General features: G+C 38.5%; 1 long non-coding RNA gene and 1 pseudogene across 2 annotated transcripts; one reads left to right on the forward strand and one right to left on the reverse strand.

Annotated features, from left to right (window-relative positions):
* Window positions 1-5,879: 5,879 nt before the first annotated feature.
* Window positions 5,880-7,549, reverse strand: LOC146575373 (uncharacterized). The gene is made up of 3 exons (XR_014892311.1): window positions 7,415-7,549; window positions 6,459-6,560; window positions 5,880-6,050 (listed from the first exon to the last, which is right to left on the reverse strand). It is a non-coding gene; the product is annotated as an uncharacterized LOC146575373 (long non-coding RNA).
* A 2,491-nt stretch (window positions 7,550-10,040) lies between these two features.
* On the forward strand, window positions 10,041-13,462 carry LOC146575374 (uncharacterized; annotated as a pseudogene). Its single transcript, XR_014892312.1, has 4 exons — window positions 10,041-11,746; window positions 11,904-12,056; window positions 12,344-12,427; window positions 12,520-13,462. The product of XR_014892312.1 is annotated as an uncharacterized LOC146575374 (transcript).
* Window positions 13,463-18,456: the final 4,994 nt, after the last annotated feature.

An 18,456-nucleotide genomic window follows, 5' to 3' on the forward strand; every position in this document is an offset into this window, starting at 1 on the left:
TGAACTGACCACAGTTAGTGAAGCAGGCTTTCTCGCTCAGTGTTTGCTGCTTGCTTTGTGTGTCTCTGTGCAGAAGGCCTTTGAGATCTTAGAGAGACAGAAAGAGGTCTCGATTCTGTGGAGCTAAGGTGTGGATTTTCTTGTTCTTTCTGGGCCTTGGACTTCACTGACTGGACACCTTTACCTTCACCATGTGAGCTGTGTTTGGGAAATAAACTGAAACTTTTCTCCAGACTGCTGCATTTGAGTCCAATGCATTTTGGGAGGCCTAATCGAATGTGGACCGAAACGCAGACACAGAGATGCAGGTGGATGTTTAACAAAGAGTGAGCCTTTATATTGGGCGGCAAAAAAACACCAAAAACAAAAGGCGACGGGAGACTGCGAAAAACTAACAAAAACCTAAACTGGGGAAAACTACGAACAAGTATAAAGAAAGTAAGAACATAAAACGTGAAAATCAGAGATGAGGGACAGAAAATGCAGAAGATCCAGCAACAAAAAGAGGAAGACAAAGGACTTAAATACACGAGGGAGTAACGAGGGAATGGGAAACAGGAGGGAAACACAGCAAGACTAATCTGACATAATGAGACAACGGGGAAGCAAAACTCAGCACACTGAAAACAGGATACGAGACTATCAAAGTAAAACAGGAAACAGAAATCAGGAGACGCAGACTTGAAAAGGCGACACGGCTGACAGTGGAGGCGAACATTGAGCACACGAACAGACAAGAAAGCACAACTGACTCGACGTGACACGTGGAACACACGGGAGGTGCAAAACCCAAGATCTAAAAATCAATAAAGTCGAACCAGAAACGAACAGAAACCAAGAATACTGATCATCAAAAACCAGACTCAGGAACGGGACATTGTTACTGTGACGGCCTGATCACTGCTGATCCTGGACTGGACAAGTGGTGAAGAAGATGGATGGATTCACTCTTTACGTCACATTTCTATTCAGCCTTGTGTGCTTTGATTGATCCATGTCATCCATTAACAGTTACTGCATAGAAATTATTTCCCTGTTATTTCACTCATTCCTCCCAGAGGACGGACTCGGTTATGTTTCACTGCCGTATTTGACATTTTTGCTGACACTCCGTCTGTTGCCTGAGCAGGGATCAGCCTCACTAACTCTTAACCTTCATGATCACAAGGGAGGGTTTTTTGAGCTTCATTAAAAGACTCCCATCCTTCTGCTGTGCTGGGAGTGCTGGGAAATTAGTCTGGGGTTCCAAAGAAGTACACACAAGAAGAAGAAGAAGTAATCCTCAAACAGGTGATTGAAACACAGGCACACAACTGTACGCACATGTCAGACGAGTGTCTAAAAACTCTTTTCTTTTTTCCCTTTCTTTGAAACCATATCTTCTGGTTATTAGTTCATCATGTACGATAAATAGATAAACAGATATTTAAAGCGTTCAGTGAGCCTCTGGTTCTTCTGTCTTAAATGTTCTTTGTAATGTTGTAATGTGTGTTTCAGCTTATGGAAACACATCATCTAAAAATACATCTGTTCTAAGAATACTCATCAAACACCGTCAAAGCAAATTGTAAAAAGAAATGCATCCTGTTCCCAGAAACATCATAAAGCCAGTGTGTGCAGATGCTCATTTGGGAGAAATTGCACCTTCTCCCCAACGGGAGCAAAAACCACGATGGCCCCCATCACTGTGTTTTCTTCATCCACGCTCCAGTCCAGGCCGGAGCTGACCCTTAATCAGCTGCCTTCAAACTGTGTTACACTTGGACCAGTTGATCAGTCATTTATAGAGGGGTGTCTTTGCTCTAATGACAGTGGCACAAGCTTCTGCATCTCTCATTGTTTTGTGTTCTTTAAAAAAAGTACAATCGTGCAATCAGTCTCTTTTCAATCAGTGTCCATTATAAATGGAAGTGAGCATCATGCCTGATCCAGAAGAAAAAGACGACCTTTATGAACTGACAGCTAACCTGGCAGCTTTGTGCGTCTGTGCATTTTACAGCTGCTGTTAACATGCTAGCGTGATCACAGGGACAGTGCTAAGATGCTGATGCTGTTTAGCGTGCTTTAAATTCTTTCTCCTCACATACGGAGCAGGCACTATCACATCATACAGACCTCATAGTAGAATCATATCACAGAAGGGCACAAAATGGACATTTTGATATTTGGCTACATAAAGTAAATCTCTGACCAGGCCCTGAACGCCATTACTTTGGCTAAAATATTGTGAGAAATCAAAGTCACTTTTAATCAAGCTGTTGCCTCACATTAAACAACTGTAAAGACTGTCTTATCTCATCTGCACATATTGTCCCAATTAGGAACGTCGTATCTGACACAGATGCTGAAAAACGTGTTCATCCATTTGTCGCGTCTCTGTTGTCAGGCTGCTCTAAACGCCTTCAGCTGATCAGCAGACCAGGGCTCCTCGTGATCGCTGGTCTTTTCTCAGGGTTCTCAGTCTTTTTTCAGTTTAATATCGTTCTTCATTGCTTGATCCTCTCTCTTTCGTCCTGGCTGTATTTGGTAAATCACTGTCTGTGTTTGTGAAGTTCATTGGTCCCCTCAGCATTTTCTGGTGTCTCATCCTTATTTTTGTTTTTAGCATTGGTTGTTAATCATTTCCTGTTTTGGCAGTGCATTTATCTTGTGTCTTCACTTTAACTTCAGGCTCAAATACTTCACTTTCTTACATCTGCATAGGTCCATACCGTAACATTGTATCCTAATGAAATACTTACTCTAGGCTCTACTTGTGTAGACAGAGCTGTCAGGTATCAGAAACCAGTCCAGCTCCCAGTTTGGACAGACATCCTATGTCATGGTTCTGGGTCTTTGACCCAATGTTTTGTGTCTGTGGACTTTTGAATCGTGTTTAGTCGTTATTGTTGTGTTCTTAGACTTATCTTTCCTAGTTTACTTTTCTTGTGCTTATAAATTTCCTAATTATTATGTTTGTCTGTTGTGATTCAGGTTAAATTCCCTTATCGTTTCCCTTTCTCAGTGTTTTGTCCTCAGTGTCTTCCTGTGGAAGACGATGTCTCCATGTTCACTTATCCCCGTGTCTCCTCTGTCTGTCTCTTTGTCTCCCTCACCTTTTCCCATGTTCTTCTGTGTTCCCGCCTTAGAGTCAAGCTTGTGTGTCTGGGTCTCAGTGTTCGTGCTGCTTCCTGTCTTATTTTGATAGTCTTATGAGCATTGTGTTCGGTTTTGCTTCCCCTGTCTTGTTATGTCTAATTTGTTCCTGCTGTGTTTCCACTTCCCTGATCGCCCCTCATTGTATACAGTGGCTGTTTCCCTCAGTCCTTTGTCAGAACACCTGTACACTTATCCCTGTGTCCCAGGTTTCTGAGGTTTCTCCCAGTTTAGTTTTCCTGATTAGTTTACTTTCAACAGTCAGCTTGAAAAAAAGAAACTTCTCGTTTAACTTCTGCCTGCAGTGTCTGCATTTAGGTCCTCACTCTCCCTCCATTCAATCGGCTACCGAAGATCATGACAGCCTACTCTTAGAATTGAACTTTCTTTTTTTGATCAAGTATATATGTAAATATGTTGGTGGGATAAGGTTTAATTTTCATCAGTGACACAATATGAAGGACTAAAGAGGCCCGCTGCTCTACTATTATATTTATTATATGATTTTGGACGATTCACCGGCACATTGTGAGGAGTAAGAGAGGAGAAGGAAAGTTGGTGATGTTTAGCAGCTGCTAACAGTCAGGACCTCAGAAGAGTCCAACGAAAAAGCTCTCAGCTGTGACAAACTGTTTTCAACAAGACAAAACCGTTTTTCTTATGCTCCTCTCACAATAATCGACTTGTAGGCAAAGAAAATTCTTTCAAAATAAAAAAATACTTTCCCCCCCCTTTCTCTCTCAGTCGTTCCTTTAGTGTCTCACAGCTTTTTCTTTGTACAGTCTGTGGACAGAGATGAAGCTCAACCTGAATCCTGTAAACAACCACAGGAGCAGTTCCTGGGAGACGCAGTCTGTCACCACTTTCTCCAGGGGTAAGCAGAGACAGCACACTACTTTTTCTGTAACCTATTTAGGGTTAACTGCTAATTACTTTTTCTTCCTTGTGTGTTAACAACACTGAAGTTTGGAAGGTGCACAAGACCCAGGAAAGTAATTCAAAGTAACAACTGAAACATGCCACAAAATCCCGTTTTTATGCCTTTGCCAGATAGTTGTAAAGCAGTTTACATAAAACTGCTGCACAATTTCCACCTGACGTTTTCTACCATTTATCTGGAAATGTAATCTAACACTCCTTGAGTTGCCAAGTGTCAGGTTCCTGGGTGTGTTGACGCAGCGTTTTAAGTTTTAGTTTATTTGGATGTTGTTTATGTTTGAGTTCATTAGATTAGCGAAGTTCGTTTGGTTATTAGACTCCTTGTGTTTTCTTCCCCTGTGTTTAAGTTTCCCTCACCCTTTGTGTTTCATCCTGCGTGTCTTATGTTGTCAAGTTCATATTGTCATGTCTGCATTTTTTGTTTCCTCTTTTATTTTGAAGGTCTGTGTCCTATGTCAGTGCAGTCAGCTTTGCTTCCTTTGTCTCGTTATGTCAGACTAGTGTCAGCTGTTTCCTCATGTGTTTCCACTTCCCCTAACCCCCCTTGTGTGTATTTAGTCTGTGTGTTTCTGTTCGTTCTTTGTCAGGTCGCCTGTTGTTCACGCCACGTTTTCCATGCCGCACTGTTAGACATTTTATTGTATTTTTACAGTAACTTACTGGCAACACTATTGCCAGTAAGTTACTGTAATTACTGATCTACAGTATCTTTACTGTTGTGATGTTTTACAGTTCAACCACTTTACTGTAAACATATATTACAGTATAACAGCTTTACTGTAAACGTGGTTTACAGTTAGAAAGACTTACCGTGATTAAGTTTTATAGTATCACTGTACTGCAAATGTGGTTTATGGTATAACACTGTAATTGTGTACAGTATAATTTGTTTAGACTGTAATTGTGTTTTACAGCAAATAAAAATAATGTTAACATTCATATTCAATATAAGAACATTTACAAAAAACAATATAATTCAATAAAGTAGTCTCAGAGTAGTGAATTAAACCAACATTTATTGTTGATATTTTTTTTAACAAGAAAAACATTTTTCAACTGAATAAAAACAATGTCAATAACCAAAATAAATAGAAGCGTACATGAAAACTACACAGTCCTTCACCTTTCTGTCTGATTTTTTTAAGGAAAACAGTTTTTCATTCCACTAAAAACAGGACAAACCCACCAGCATGAACATTAAATAAACTATTACAATTCTAAAACAAAACTCATTTACAAAATGTAATAATTATCAGTGGGTCCCAGGAAATAGAATGTGACATGGGATTTAGAGTTCCGTTACCAGGATGGTCGGGTTCAGTGTAGTCTTTATCACCACCTGTCAAAGACACATCATCAATATTCATGTTTGCTCAGGTTATTCACTTGTTCACATCTGTCTGAGATCATTCATACTGTTGTATGGATGTGTGTACAGTATGTATATAATTATCAGCTATGTAAAAGATATTATCATCTCTGTATTCTTACCTAGTTGGAAGTCCTCCATTCAAACTCAGAGAGCCGCTGGAGGAAGGTGGTGATCCGAGGGCTGATGCTTGTAACCTTCCTCTTTACGACACGACCTGTCTTGCAGCTTGTACCAAGTTTTGCAGGGAATTTTGTTCCCATGTCTGGATTGATCCTCACAAAGAACCTTTTAACGGAAAAAAGGCTGCTTTAATTTCAAAATTAAAACATACATTACAGCAATCACCTATATGTTTCTGCAACTGTAGTCAAGCTATCACATATATTTCATTCTTAAATGGTGTAAGCTTTAATGGTGTAAAGTATTTACCTCTGTATCATCTCCTGTGTGATGGACGCTGACTCCTGATACTCAAGGTTGAAAACGTAGTATGTCGCAAAGAAGACAGCAAGGGTGCTGGCAAAGTCATGCATCTGCTCAGGCTCATAAAATACCTTGCCCTCCAAACTGATCATCCAGCGGCTTGCAGACATGAAATTATTCCCTAAAAACAGACAAGAGTCCAATAAGACAATGTGCTCACCGTTACAAATAAGGTTTCCACAAGAATGCTGGATAGCAGGCCTCACACTGTACAAAAATAGAATCCACACAGTTTGCTGCTGTTTCTCTTATTATTTATTATGTAATGAAAATTATGATCAATTACAGGAAAAAACTGCCTAATGTTTTGGCATTTTGGCCTGTGCTGAAATGTTAGGCTGTTTTTTCCTGTTGGTCATTGTGTATAATAAATAATAAGAGAAACAGCAGCAAACTGTGTGTATTCTATTTTTATACAATATAAAACAGACAAACCCCTGTTAAGTAAGTTGTTGTGGGTACAAATACCACAATAATTACATAGATTTTTTACAAAAATATTACAAGAGGATTGAAAGTATTTACTTACCAAGCGCTATTACCCTTGGTGTGATGGGTAAGGTCATCTCTCTCTCAACAGACATCTTGGTGGAAAAAGCATTTAAAACACAAACACTGAGGCTACATCACACTGTCAGCGCAGCCAGCAAGGGCAGGAGAACAGCAATGCACCACACTGGGCGAGAAAAGACAGAGAGACAATTGTTAATTTAATGTTGCATTTATTTAACCCTTGAAAAATATATTTACATAAGTAAATAAAAGAAAAAAAAAAAAACACACAACCCATCTTTTCCAGAATAATTCAACTAATTGCTCTTTTGACCAACCTAACATAGACGTTACACGGTTTTCCTATGAAAAAGACCCTGGAAGACGTTGTATTAAAGGGAAAAAAACATGCTCCCCTTCCCACTTAAAAAAATAATAAATATTAAACTTAGGTTGGAGTTCCTCACGCCACCAACCTAATGTTATATTAACTTTTTAATGTTGTGTACTGCAGCTCACACAAAATTAAATAAAGCAGGCTAACCTACATGAGCAAGCTCAAAACTGGATAAGATTGTTTTAGCAGTCTCTAAATTTCCAAAAAAAAGTTGTCTTTCTTTATTCTCATTAAATGTGTATTTTTACCTGCTGCTTTAGCTGAAGCTAAATGTCCCACTGTTAGCATGGCCAGCTTCTCAATAGTCATAGAACAGAAGCGCAGGAGGACAATGCACCACAGTCGGCGGGAAAAAGACAAAGACTGTCGTTGCGCCTGTGTTCTTCGCCCCTCCCCGTGGAAAATATATATCTAAATATATATTTAAATAAGAAAAGAAAAAAACACACACAACCTATTTTTTCCAGAATAATTCAGCTAATGTGCTATTTCGACCAAGCTAACACCGATTTTAAGCCCCCCCCCCACACAAAAAATATATATGCTCTTAAGAATTAATAAACGAGTATGTTAGGTAGGAGAGTCCTTTGCATTACCTTATGACGTCCCGTTTGCAGTTTCCACACAGAGGTCCAACAATAACGAGGTGCAAAATCTTTTGTCCTCTCGAGCATATCGTAATGAAGAGTTAACAAAGTTGGACTGTCTTTCCTCTCCTGTCAATCACTGGATCACAGGTCATGTCAGTCAGGATATGGAGTGGTGGTTGGTAGAGGTAGGTGGGTGGGCGGGGCCAGCATGCATTCAGTGTGTGTTTCACTAAGTTGGGTTGACTAGTTCCCAGAAGAGTTCTGTACATGTTGCACGTTCAGTAAATGAGCAATTCAGTTACTGCTCGACTGAGAAGCCTCCGCCAAATTATTACAATATTCTCCACTGACTGAAGTTCGCCTTTGGCAACGCAGTGGCAAGCACACATTTGCAGCAGCTGTGCATGTGCATACAACTGCATGCAGCAGATTAGATGATCAGAATTCTTGAACCTTACACACAGGCAAGTCCCCTAAAAAGTCAAAACCATAATACTTTCACTGGTATCATACTGACAAATGGCATAGGTTGGAGGAAAATCTGGAAATGGTTGGCAGTGAAAGAGTTAAAATGTAATGCACTATTGCAACCAACCACTGAAAGAGTAAAAATACACAAACAGTATGATGAACCATTCAAATCACATAATACAGTAGCACTACTGCTAATGTGTTAACGGTAGGTATAACTACTACCGCAATTTTAAAAAATACAGTAAGTAAATGTAAATAACCTTAATATACCCATAATGCAAAGCAAATTACAGTAATTAACTGTAGAAATGTTTTCAGGTAAGTTACTGGGCATTTTGTGGTATTTTACTGTGAAAAATACAGCAAAGGTTAACAGTGCGTGTTTCCAAGTTTCATGTCCAGGTTTTTCTTGTTGTTTATTTAGTTCTCCCAGTTTAGGTTGATGTTAGTTTTACTTCAGTTTGTCTTGCCCTTTGTTTGTACCTTTTTTAAAAGCCTTATTAAACGGCTCACTTTTTGTTAATATTCAAGTTTTGGTCCAAGTTCCTTCGTTTGACGTGGAGCATTTTGGGTCCTCCACGTCAAATTCCTACAGTCTGCCTCTGCCAGACTGTGACAGTCCAAACCTTAAATTATTTATTTAGCTGTTTTGTTCTACAATCCTGTGAAAAACTACTTCCACAGGAATTTAAGGGTAGCAGCTGCTCATCAAATTCACATGACTAATTAATCATCCGCAGGCGTGAGCACTTCTAGAAAAGCAGATGTTTTTGAAACATTCAGGTGTTAACACACAGTCTTCCCAAGAGTGGACATCCCAACAAATTCACCCCAAGGTCAAACTGTGCAGTGTTCAAAAACTTGAACAAGTGTTGCCTGTGTGGAAGGGATGCTGTCTCTAACAAACACAGCACAGCTGTGGCTTATATAAAACTGATAAACATGGTGGCAGAGAGGTGATGATTAGGGTTCGTTTTGCAGCTACAGGACCTCAGTGCTTTGGCATTGAGTCGACCGTGAACTCCTCTGTATACCAAAATATTCCAGAGTAAAATTCCTCCAAAATGGTGTGAGATACTGAGAAAAGGAAAGGATCAATTCAAATTATTGCTGCTATTATTGGGTGTACTAGTCATATGAAATGTTTTCCAGTGTGGCTGGAAGCTCGAAATGTCAAAAGCGACGTAAGAAATGATAGAAATGAATGATTAATGATGATGTTTACTTTTGTTTTCCTCAATTTTCATTTTGGTGCTTGTTTTAAAAAAGCCCTTTGCTATATTAAGCACATCTAGAATATACATAAAGTATATAGATAAGTATAGATAAAAGATGGAAAAAGCACAGTGTTGTCACCCAGTCGTTTGTAAACTCCCATTAGGCCATCATCATCATCATCATCATCTATTTTTACTTGTTTTTGTTTTTCAGTAAGTGTCCATATTTAAACAAGAGGACAGAGAGCTAACATCGGCTAGCAAGCATATCACACAGATACCAGTACCTGCTAATTATTGTGACATATCAATAAAATGCTGACATTTCATTCTGGCTGGCTGGTGCAGGTAAGGGATACCTAGCAGACAGCTAGAGCTTAAATGAATACCACCTGTCCCACAAAGTGCCCATTTCCTTATTAAATCCATAACCACATCCTTCAATTCAATATAATTTTATTTATAGAGCGCCAAATTACAACAACAGTCGCCTCAGGTGCTTTATATTGTACACTGAAAAAATGGGAATTGGCAGGCTTTTGAATTTGCACAAATGAATTTAGTTAATGCTACACAAGCCTCTCATGTTTCTCTTATTTACATGATTAAATAAAGTACCATTTACTTGATTATAAACAATACTGAGACTACTCATTTTTCTTGCATTGATTTAAAGTGACTAAATTAGAATACTAAAACCATTGTAATCATGTTTGACCACAACCGGAAATGATGCAATATATTCAAAGACAATAACTAAATGCGATTGGATAATAAGACCTAGAGTCTTATCCAATAAGACAACAACATAATTTAAGGAGAGCGCAATTGACCGCCAGATTCTGGAAGACTGTTCAGCCACATGCAACCTTTGGCACTGAGTCAGGCATACTGAGAAGGTAAGTAATTTAAATACATTTGTTTTAGTTTGGTACGTTTTCACAGAATTGTTGTAGTGCATGCTATATGAAACGTAATCTGTAATGTTGTTTTTACAGTGCTAGCTAAAGTTGGTATTAGCTTTGTGGCTAAAGCTGAAAAATATTAACAAATTGCACATAGTCGGGAGAAAGCAGCTGTTGTCGGTCAGATATGGAATTTATGCATGTTACAGAGAGCACTGACGTTTTTGATGGCTTAGCAAGTTAAAACGTCACTGAGAGCGCAATAGTGTTTGTGTTACTCGTGCTAGCTATGGCTACATTGGCTAATTAGTCCGGCTGTAACCGTCAGAGTTTCAGAAGCTGGGAGGGCCACAGTGCCATACCTTAATTCTTGCTGATGACATGCACTCAAGTTATAAGAAGGATCCTGCCACCATGCCCAAATAATACAGCAGATATCTACAAGGAGATAAGTTTGTTCAACAGACTATGTCTTATTAAGTGATGTATAGTGAATTTTCCAAAATCGGCCCAAAACAAATTAGGACCCTTTCCCCCCTCTTTTTTTCTAGTTTGTGTAGAACGTATGTGAGCTGCTTCTCAAAACATTATGTATAAATGAGGGAAAGATTGGTACTTTAAAGAAACCATTGATGCTCTTCTGGACTGGAATACCTTTTTTCAATTAAAATTAATGTTTTTTGTGATGGTGGAATTTTTACCTTTATGATTACAGAAGTCAAAACATCAGATGATTATAGCTTACCATCTAAACTCCCCATCTCTTGGCAAGTCTGAATTAGAGAGCTCAGCTGTATCGGCCTTTCTAGTGGATTTGCTTAAAGAGGAGATAGCTTAAGTCATTAGGTACATATTCCCTGACATTCTAGAGGTCAACCTTGCACAGTGTGTGACATAAAGAGTATAACTTATAGAAATGGAATGGTACTGGCCCAAAGGGCAGCAGGTGGATTGCCAGAATACTGAAAAACCATATCTGCATTGTACCACAGCATATTCTACATTGTCAGAGAGCTTGGTGGCTGGTACAGAGAGCACCACAGAGCTTTTGAGCTCCGCCCAGTATCCACAAGAATATTCACTCTCGCTTCACTCTGTGAACTCCTTGATACTTATCCATTGGTTGACTATGAGATTGGATCAGTCCACATTGTGACTTTAAAAAGGCATATAGAAATAAAAGGTGTTCATATAAGTGTAATAGGTTCAGTCGCATGTATTTCATTAGATAAATTCTACTTTTTTATGTCTGATCTTTATAACTTTGAGTATTGGGTATGGATAGCTTTATGAAAACTAAACTGAAAGGATTCTTTCTGAATGTCTGATATTTAATTCTTTTTTTCCTACGGAGTCCTATGGGGAGTCCTATGGTCCTAAAGACTGTTTTGGTTGACGGAACCTGTCGAAGGCTCACTCTCTAATGGAGCGCCTGAATCAACTGAGGATCTCATCGTTGAAGTCAAGAGACAGTGTTGTCTTCAGGGCAGCTTCAGTTTATGGATTCCTTGTTTGGGAATGAGTTTCTTAACCTTACCTCAGTTTCAGAAGTAGCAGACAAAGGGACTTTTAAAGCTATTGACATGTCAAAGCCCACCACATGGACATAAAAAAGAGTAACAGAGTTGGTGAAACTCAAGATGGAAAAGACTTTTTCATACAGAAGACATGAAGTTGTTCGTGATGCACCAATGGTGGAGGCTTTCATGGCAAGATGGCCTGCTCTAATTGATTTCCATGAGGTAAGGTTTGCCTCATACACGGTGTTCTTGTGGTATTAGCCTAAAATGGTTAAGGCACAGTTGTTATTTGACAGCCCATTTCTTCAGCATGAGTGATTGCGGCCTTCTTCCAGGCATTAAACCTTTGAAGCTCATTTCTCTGTGCTCATGTTTTCAGATCAGCGCTGAGTTTAAGAGAATTGCCACTATCCCCCCTCAAACAAAGTTCCTGGCTCAGCTGGATCTCCACTTGGACAACCTGGTGAAGTTGGTCAACAGAAGAGGAGAGCGTGGACTAATACTGAAAAGAATTGTGGCATAAATGGATAATGTAAGTGATAAAGCCTCAACATTCACTTAACATGATCCTCTTTGGATGAAATTTTATAATTGTGGAAGATTTCAAATGTTTCCCATGATAAATTCTCTCATTTTGTATTTTTACATCTACTTGTTTTTTTTTAACCTTCACTTTGTCAACTTATTATTAATTGCCAGTAAACCTATTATTAATTTGTGTGCCTTTACTTTAAAAACATTCATGTAAAGTACACTATTAAAACTTAAATGAAGGACAAGAGCTGAATGAAGATGCTAATTACATACATTTCATTTCAGTGTGAAGATGTTGATGCTGAGTGTGTTAAGGGAGTGTGTATCTACATGGGTGAAGACCCTGGCATGCTTATCCATGAGTATGTGGTATGTACTTGTCTTTTTTTTTTTTTTTTGGACTTTCCACAGTGTGTCATATTACTTACTTGGAAATGACTAACATGGCTTCTTTTTTACAGGGCATGGAAGAACGTGCCATCAGTGAGACTGTTGAAGACACCACTGTTTGAATTTATCTTCTTAAAGAGCAAGCTTCAGCAGATGAACAAGAGTTGTCCTTGCAGGCATCAGGGTGGCGAAGACTTTGGATAATGTAGCATTTGCTGTGATAATGCTATTTGGACTCATGTATGCATTAAACCTTGCCTACCCTGCTGACCTTTGCTACAACTTTGACGTTTTCCAGAAGGTTTTCATGGAACTGGATGGAGCTAAACTCTCTAAAGTTCTTGCTTTCAAAAACCACCTGTTTCATTGAGAAGTCAAAGACTGCACTTCTGCAATTCTTTGCAGTTTTTCATTTTGTGTTCAGTAATGTTATACTGCTTATGTTTTTATTGCTTTCCCCTCATGTGACTGCAATGCAGGATAATTTTTCCTTTTGGTATCATGTTGTAAGAAATTTTTACTGACGATTTTTAGCAATATGTTCTAAGTCAACCTTAATGTCCTGCTTACATGTTTAAAATGAAGATTAAAATTCATGTAGGTGTTTGGTATTAGTTATGTAACAATGTCATTTAAGGCTCAACTTAGTTGAAATCTTGTACAGGTAAATACTTGTACAGAAGCTGAAACTGTTGTCAAATAACACACAAGTTATATTTGGGTAAATCTGTTTATTCATAAAAGCGTGTTGCTTTTTTTTCAGGTAGTCTTAATTTAGTTTACATTTTCAATTGTGTAATTAATACAAATGTTTTATATGTAAGAGATGACAGGATCATCTATAAGCACTTTCTTTTATTTGCTGCTAAGGTCAGTTTTTTGTGAAATATTTGCAAATATATTCTCAAACTAACTTTTTCTTTTAGTTATTTCTGCAGGCTATCTTTAAAAATGTGTTAACAAGTTTACATGGATGTGATTTTGGACTTGTTCATGGCAGAATTGCTGCTTTCACTGCTGTTACAGTTTAATAAAGGTGAATTGTTCAGTAGCACTCACAGTCTTTGCCTTTTTTGTCAATAATAATCAGTTAATATTTCAATTGAAAAAATTAAGTAGGATTTAAAGCCATAATTTGTGTTGCAGGAACATAATTGCAATGTGTTTACATTACATAATATCATTGCATACCACTGGCAAATAAAAATAAGTTGGTGTTAAACATTAAACTATATTGACATTATGCAATACATTGATATTATGATAATAGATTAATATTAGTACATCAAACATGATTTTTTAAAGTAATCTGATATAAATAAAATACTTTGATCTGACAAGCATTAATTACTTGAGGGAAAGTGGAAAATTAAGTCAGTCATACTTATTCATATTATGTGGGACCGATGTACACAATAAAATCAAGTAAATTGAAAGAACTTTTTTTTTCAGTGTAGGATAGACCCTACAATAATACATGCAGAGAAAAACCCAACAACCACATGACCTCTATGAGCAAGCTCTTTAGCGACAGTGGGAAGGAAAAACTCCCTGTCTGTCACACTCAGTTTAAATGGCTAACTTTAAACCAGGTTCAGGCTGTGCAAAAATGCCAGAGGAAGAAGGCTTTGGTGATTGATGTCGCTGTCAGGGAATTACATCTTAGATCTCTATCCAGAAGAAACTAAAGCATTTTTTTGTACCTGGGTATAAACATGGTATAAGAACTGAATCTCTTTGGAAGCCAGCCTCTAGTGGTCATTCCTGGAACTGCAGTGTTGGTCATTTCCAACCAGGCTTAATTTTTCAGCCGAGGACATTGTTGCTTGATTGAAACATGGTGACATTGTTACTTAAAGATGGGTACATTGACAGCTAACGACAGCTGTGATTCCAGCTAATTTCATTTAAAAATGAAATCTAAGGGACCGTTTTAAAAATGCACAATTTGGTTACCAATACTAAGTAAATTAAATTTAAATCATACACATTGTCAAAGCAAAAGGCTGGCAACATAAGTTAATAACTGATGAAATACATTGTTCAAATGTTTAATTTAACTAACATTAATATGTAAATGAACTGAATGGTTTGATGCTGGTATCAGCTCTGCTGTCTTCAACAGTTAAATGGTCTTAAGACCAGGCAGACAGACTAACATTACAACAGGCTTTAAAACTAAGATATTGCTGACATTCAGGCCCAGTTATGCTCACTAACTTCACTTATACCTTTAGTAACAATCAGTCTGGGTTTACATTACAAGTTGTCCACCACTATATTTATGCACATAAGAGTTATTGGGACTATGACACACTTCATTTAGGCTGCGTCGTGACTTCAGCTGCGCGGCTTCTATTACTGTGTGACTTTATAGATGTTCCCACTTATTTCAAACAACACAAAGTGACGCGGGTATAGCAGAAAGAAAAACAAATTTGTATGTGGCCAACTTGTAAATAAGCCATCGCTGGTCAAAATTGGAAGGAATGCTGAGGTCCAGAATTGGAGGTGAAAAGAGGCAGCCTCCTGTCATGCTGCCAGCTGCAGATCCAATCAGCTTTTATTTGTTGGATCGGACTGCTCTCATCTCTCATGTCTCTCATATGCTCTCTTTCGCTTCGTCAGGCTAAAAAGCAAAAAAATTGCAAATGCAAACCCAAGTGAGCAAGCTGCAGAGACCGGAGCACAGCCACAAGCACGGTAACAGGCGCAGTATTGGCACAGTGTAGATCGCATCAAAGCACGACACTGGATAGCGTCGTATTACATACAGAACATATCAGGGAAGCAGGTTTTTGCCTGAAAGCTCTTCCTTCTGCCCGTCTTTTGTTTTTTACATATGGCAGGACTTAAAGCTGCGCGTTTTATTAACAAGCATGAAAATCTAAGTTTAGCAGAGAAGAGCAAACAAGTCCCACCTGCTACAAGATTGTCAGATATGGGAAACCTGCTGTTCATGGAACGGACTCATTCATTTACGCAGCTTATTGCTCCTGCTGAGTTAAATTAATGTTTAAGAAAAAGTGCTTTGAGCAAATACTGATGTCAGCATGACAACTACTTCAATTAAAATCTGCGGGTGCATAAAAGCACCATGACATCAACCATTGTCTGGTGTCAGAGGAGGAAACCACACAAGTCAAATTTCAAATTCAAATTCAAATTCAAATTTTATTTGTCACGTACACAGTCATACACAGTACGATATGTAGTGAAATGCTTGGACAACTGCTCGTGACCTAAAGAAAACAAAAAAGGAAAAGGCTATGAATAAGATAGGAAATAAATATGAAAAATTAAAAAGGGTAAATTTAACTAGTCCAAGCCATTCTTTGCACCAGGCTGTAAACATGCTTTATAATGTTGTTAAGCAGGACATTTTACCACAGGAGTCAGACTCAAGCAGCCACTGGAGGAACTTCGCACACCCACTTTGAGCCCCAGATTTGATGATCATGTTGATTCATATTTTTATATTTGTACATGTGTGCTCCTGATCAGCTGGCGTTTTAAATGTGAATTCATTTTATACCTGCCATGATGCTCACAGGTTATAGAACAACGAGAGAAAGGACAGGACCAGGATCATATCCATTGTAATCCATTTCATTCATTCAAGCATGTCTGCAGGGTTCAGTCTAAATCATTCTAAATGGATTTGATGCCCCTTGTCTCCTTGCTCCTGTCTGCAGGTTTATTACATTTTAGGGAGCTGTGCTGTCAAAAAGGAGCAACTGCTCCTTTAGATCCCGCAGCCTTTTATTATTTATTATTTAATATTTATAGGCAAACTATAAATCTCTGTGAGTACAACAGGGTATACATTGTATACCTGCTCGCAGGCTCCACTGCAGCCAAAATAGCTGTGACTCACCTGGACCTCTGTGGAGGTGCTTAGGGGTTGTTTAACGTTATTTACCGTAATCGAATTATTACACTCAACGATTGCAGTTAACTTAAAAAAAACAATCAATGTGATCTTTTTTGTTGAAAAGAAACTGGGAAATGTTTTTTCCATTGGTGCATACACATAGTAAAATTGGGCAAAGTTACACATAATGTGATCATTTCATCCTTACATGGACAAAAGTGCTGGGCCATCTTACACCTACAGGAGCTGCTTGGGTGTGGAAACTCATGCCACTAAGCTCTCTGTGCAAAGTTGTGGTGCTAAAGTTAATTCCAGAGGAGGTTTGGAGCTATTGAGCATTATTTGGCTCAGCACTTGGCAAACCCTGTTGATTTGTAATACATTTGTCCTTATTGTGAACATCCAAATGTTGTTGAACAGAGGGGATATCCTGAATATGGTCACCTCAGGCACACCACGGCCTGGTTTAAAGCAAATAAACATTATTTCAACTGTGAATCAAGCAAAGCTACCCTAATAGATTAATATATGTTATGTCCACCAACCATTAAGTTGTACATTTTTACATATATTTTTAATGTATCTAAATGTTTCAATAATTTTAGTAGAGTCAAAAATATGGCCGTTTACTTGAAGACATTTACTGCAAAGCTTGAAAGTTATAAAGCTAAACAGCTTCCAGTGTTTTTTCCACCCTGAAGTGCTGAATTCCTATCACATTAACTTGCTCTAAATCTTACGGGTCTCCACTGAAATGCTTCTCCCTGAGCTGCACCTCTACAGGTAATGAATACTGGTAGTAAACATGAAAGGATGTTTCCCCACACTTTATAATTAGATTGCTAAATCATTTGCTGCAGAGATGCTGGCCCTGCTTTGGGGGAGGGAGAGTTACAGCACGCCTGCGTGCAGTGTTTGAGTGTAGGATAGTATTTTAACATCTGCTTGTTTGTGTGTTTTTAGCATGTGCTTGTGTACTGTAATGAAATGTATGTACTCAGGAGTTTAATTATGCGAACAATGAGAAATATACACATTATTTACTGGGAGAGAAGTGATAACAAACATTTTGGCGCTGACTGTCAGCTGAATGTCTTTTCTTGACATCTAGGCCTGCGGATGATATATAAGGAAATGCCCTACACTGGTGTCCAAAACAAACAACCATGTTTCCTCGAGTGAAGGTCAACACATGCAGATAAGGTTCTTGAATTCATGCCCTGCCACTGCCGGGTTAACCTCTGCTAACTAATAGCTTAATAAGACTCCTCTCTGGTGGTTTGGTAAACATCTGCTCCGCATAATGTCATTAAAATTGCTAATAAAGAATTTGAAAATGAGCTTGACATTGCTTTTATTTCGTTAACTGGGTCACAATCACAAAGATGCTGGAGAAGGACGGAAGTGATATTTAATTTGGGTAAATTCAAAATGACACAGCTGTGTCAACAAAAAGAGAGGAAGGCGGGGAATGAATGACGATATTTCTCATGTCTCTTGTGTTAAACACGGCGGCCTTTGAAGGACGTTCTGACCTTCAGAATCAGAGGTGTGGACTCGAGTCACATGACTTGGACTCGAGTCAGACTCGAGTCATTAATTTTATGACTTTAGACTTGACTTGAAAAAATGTTGTAAGACTTGTGACTTGACTTGGACTTTTACACCAATGACCTGGGACTTGAATTGGACTTGAACCGGTTTACTTGAAAAGACTTGATATTTTACCCCAAATATAAAATTTAACATGCATATTATATAGAGATTGAAAATGTGACGTCATTCACGGGTAGAACCGCAAAGGATTCTGGGAACTCGTGGCAAGCGGTACTAGCGCACGCAGGCTTTCAATTAAAATCAGTTATACAGCGATAAAAAGAAACACAAAAATGTCAAGAAGCTGTTGTGTTATTAACTGCAATAGCCGGTCGCATGACAGCCACGGGAAGCCGACGGGTAAAGAGATCGGTTGTTATCGGATTACGTCGTTGAAGAGAAATTGTTCGAGCCATGTTTCCGAAGTAACAAAGAGGCGACTGGATTGCAGCCATTCAAAGATCAAATATAACGTCTCAGAACTCTCCAGCTCACAGGTTAGTCTGCTCCAAGCATTTACACGAAGGTCAGTCTGCTG

The sequence above is a fragment of the Mchenga conophoros genome, linkage group LG4 (assembly GCF_057382185.1).
Source record: "Mchenga conophoros isolate Kocher_MC1m ecotype Shallow Benthic linkage group LG4, M_conophoros_male_GT1.1, whole genome shotgun sequence".
In the NCBI taxonomy this organism is placed as follows: domain Eukaryota; kingdom Metazoa; phylum Chordata; class Actinopteri; order Cichliformes; family Cichlidae; genus Mchenga; species Mchenga conophoros.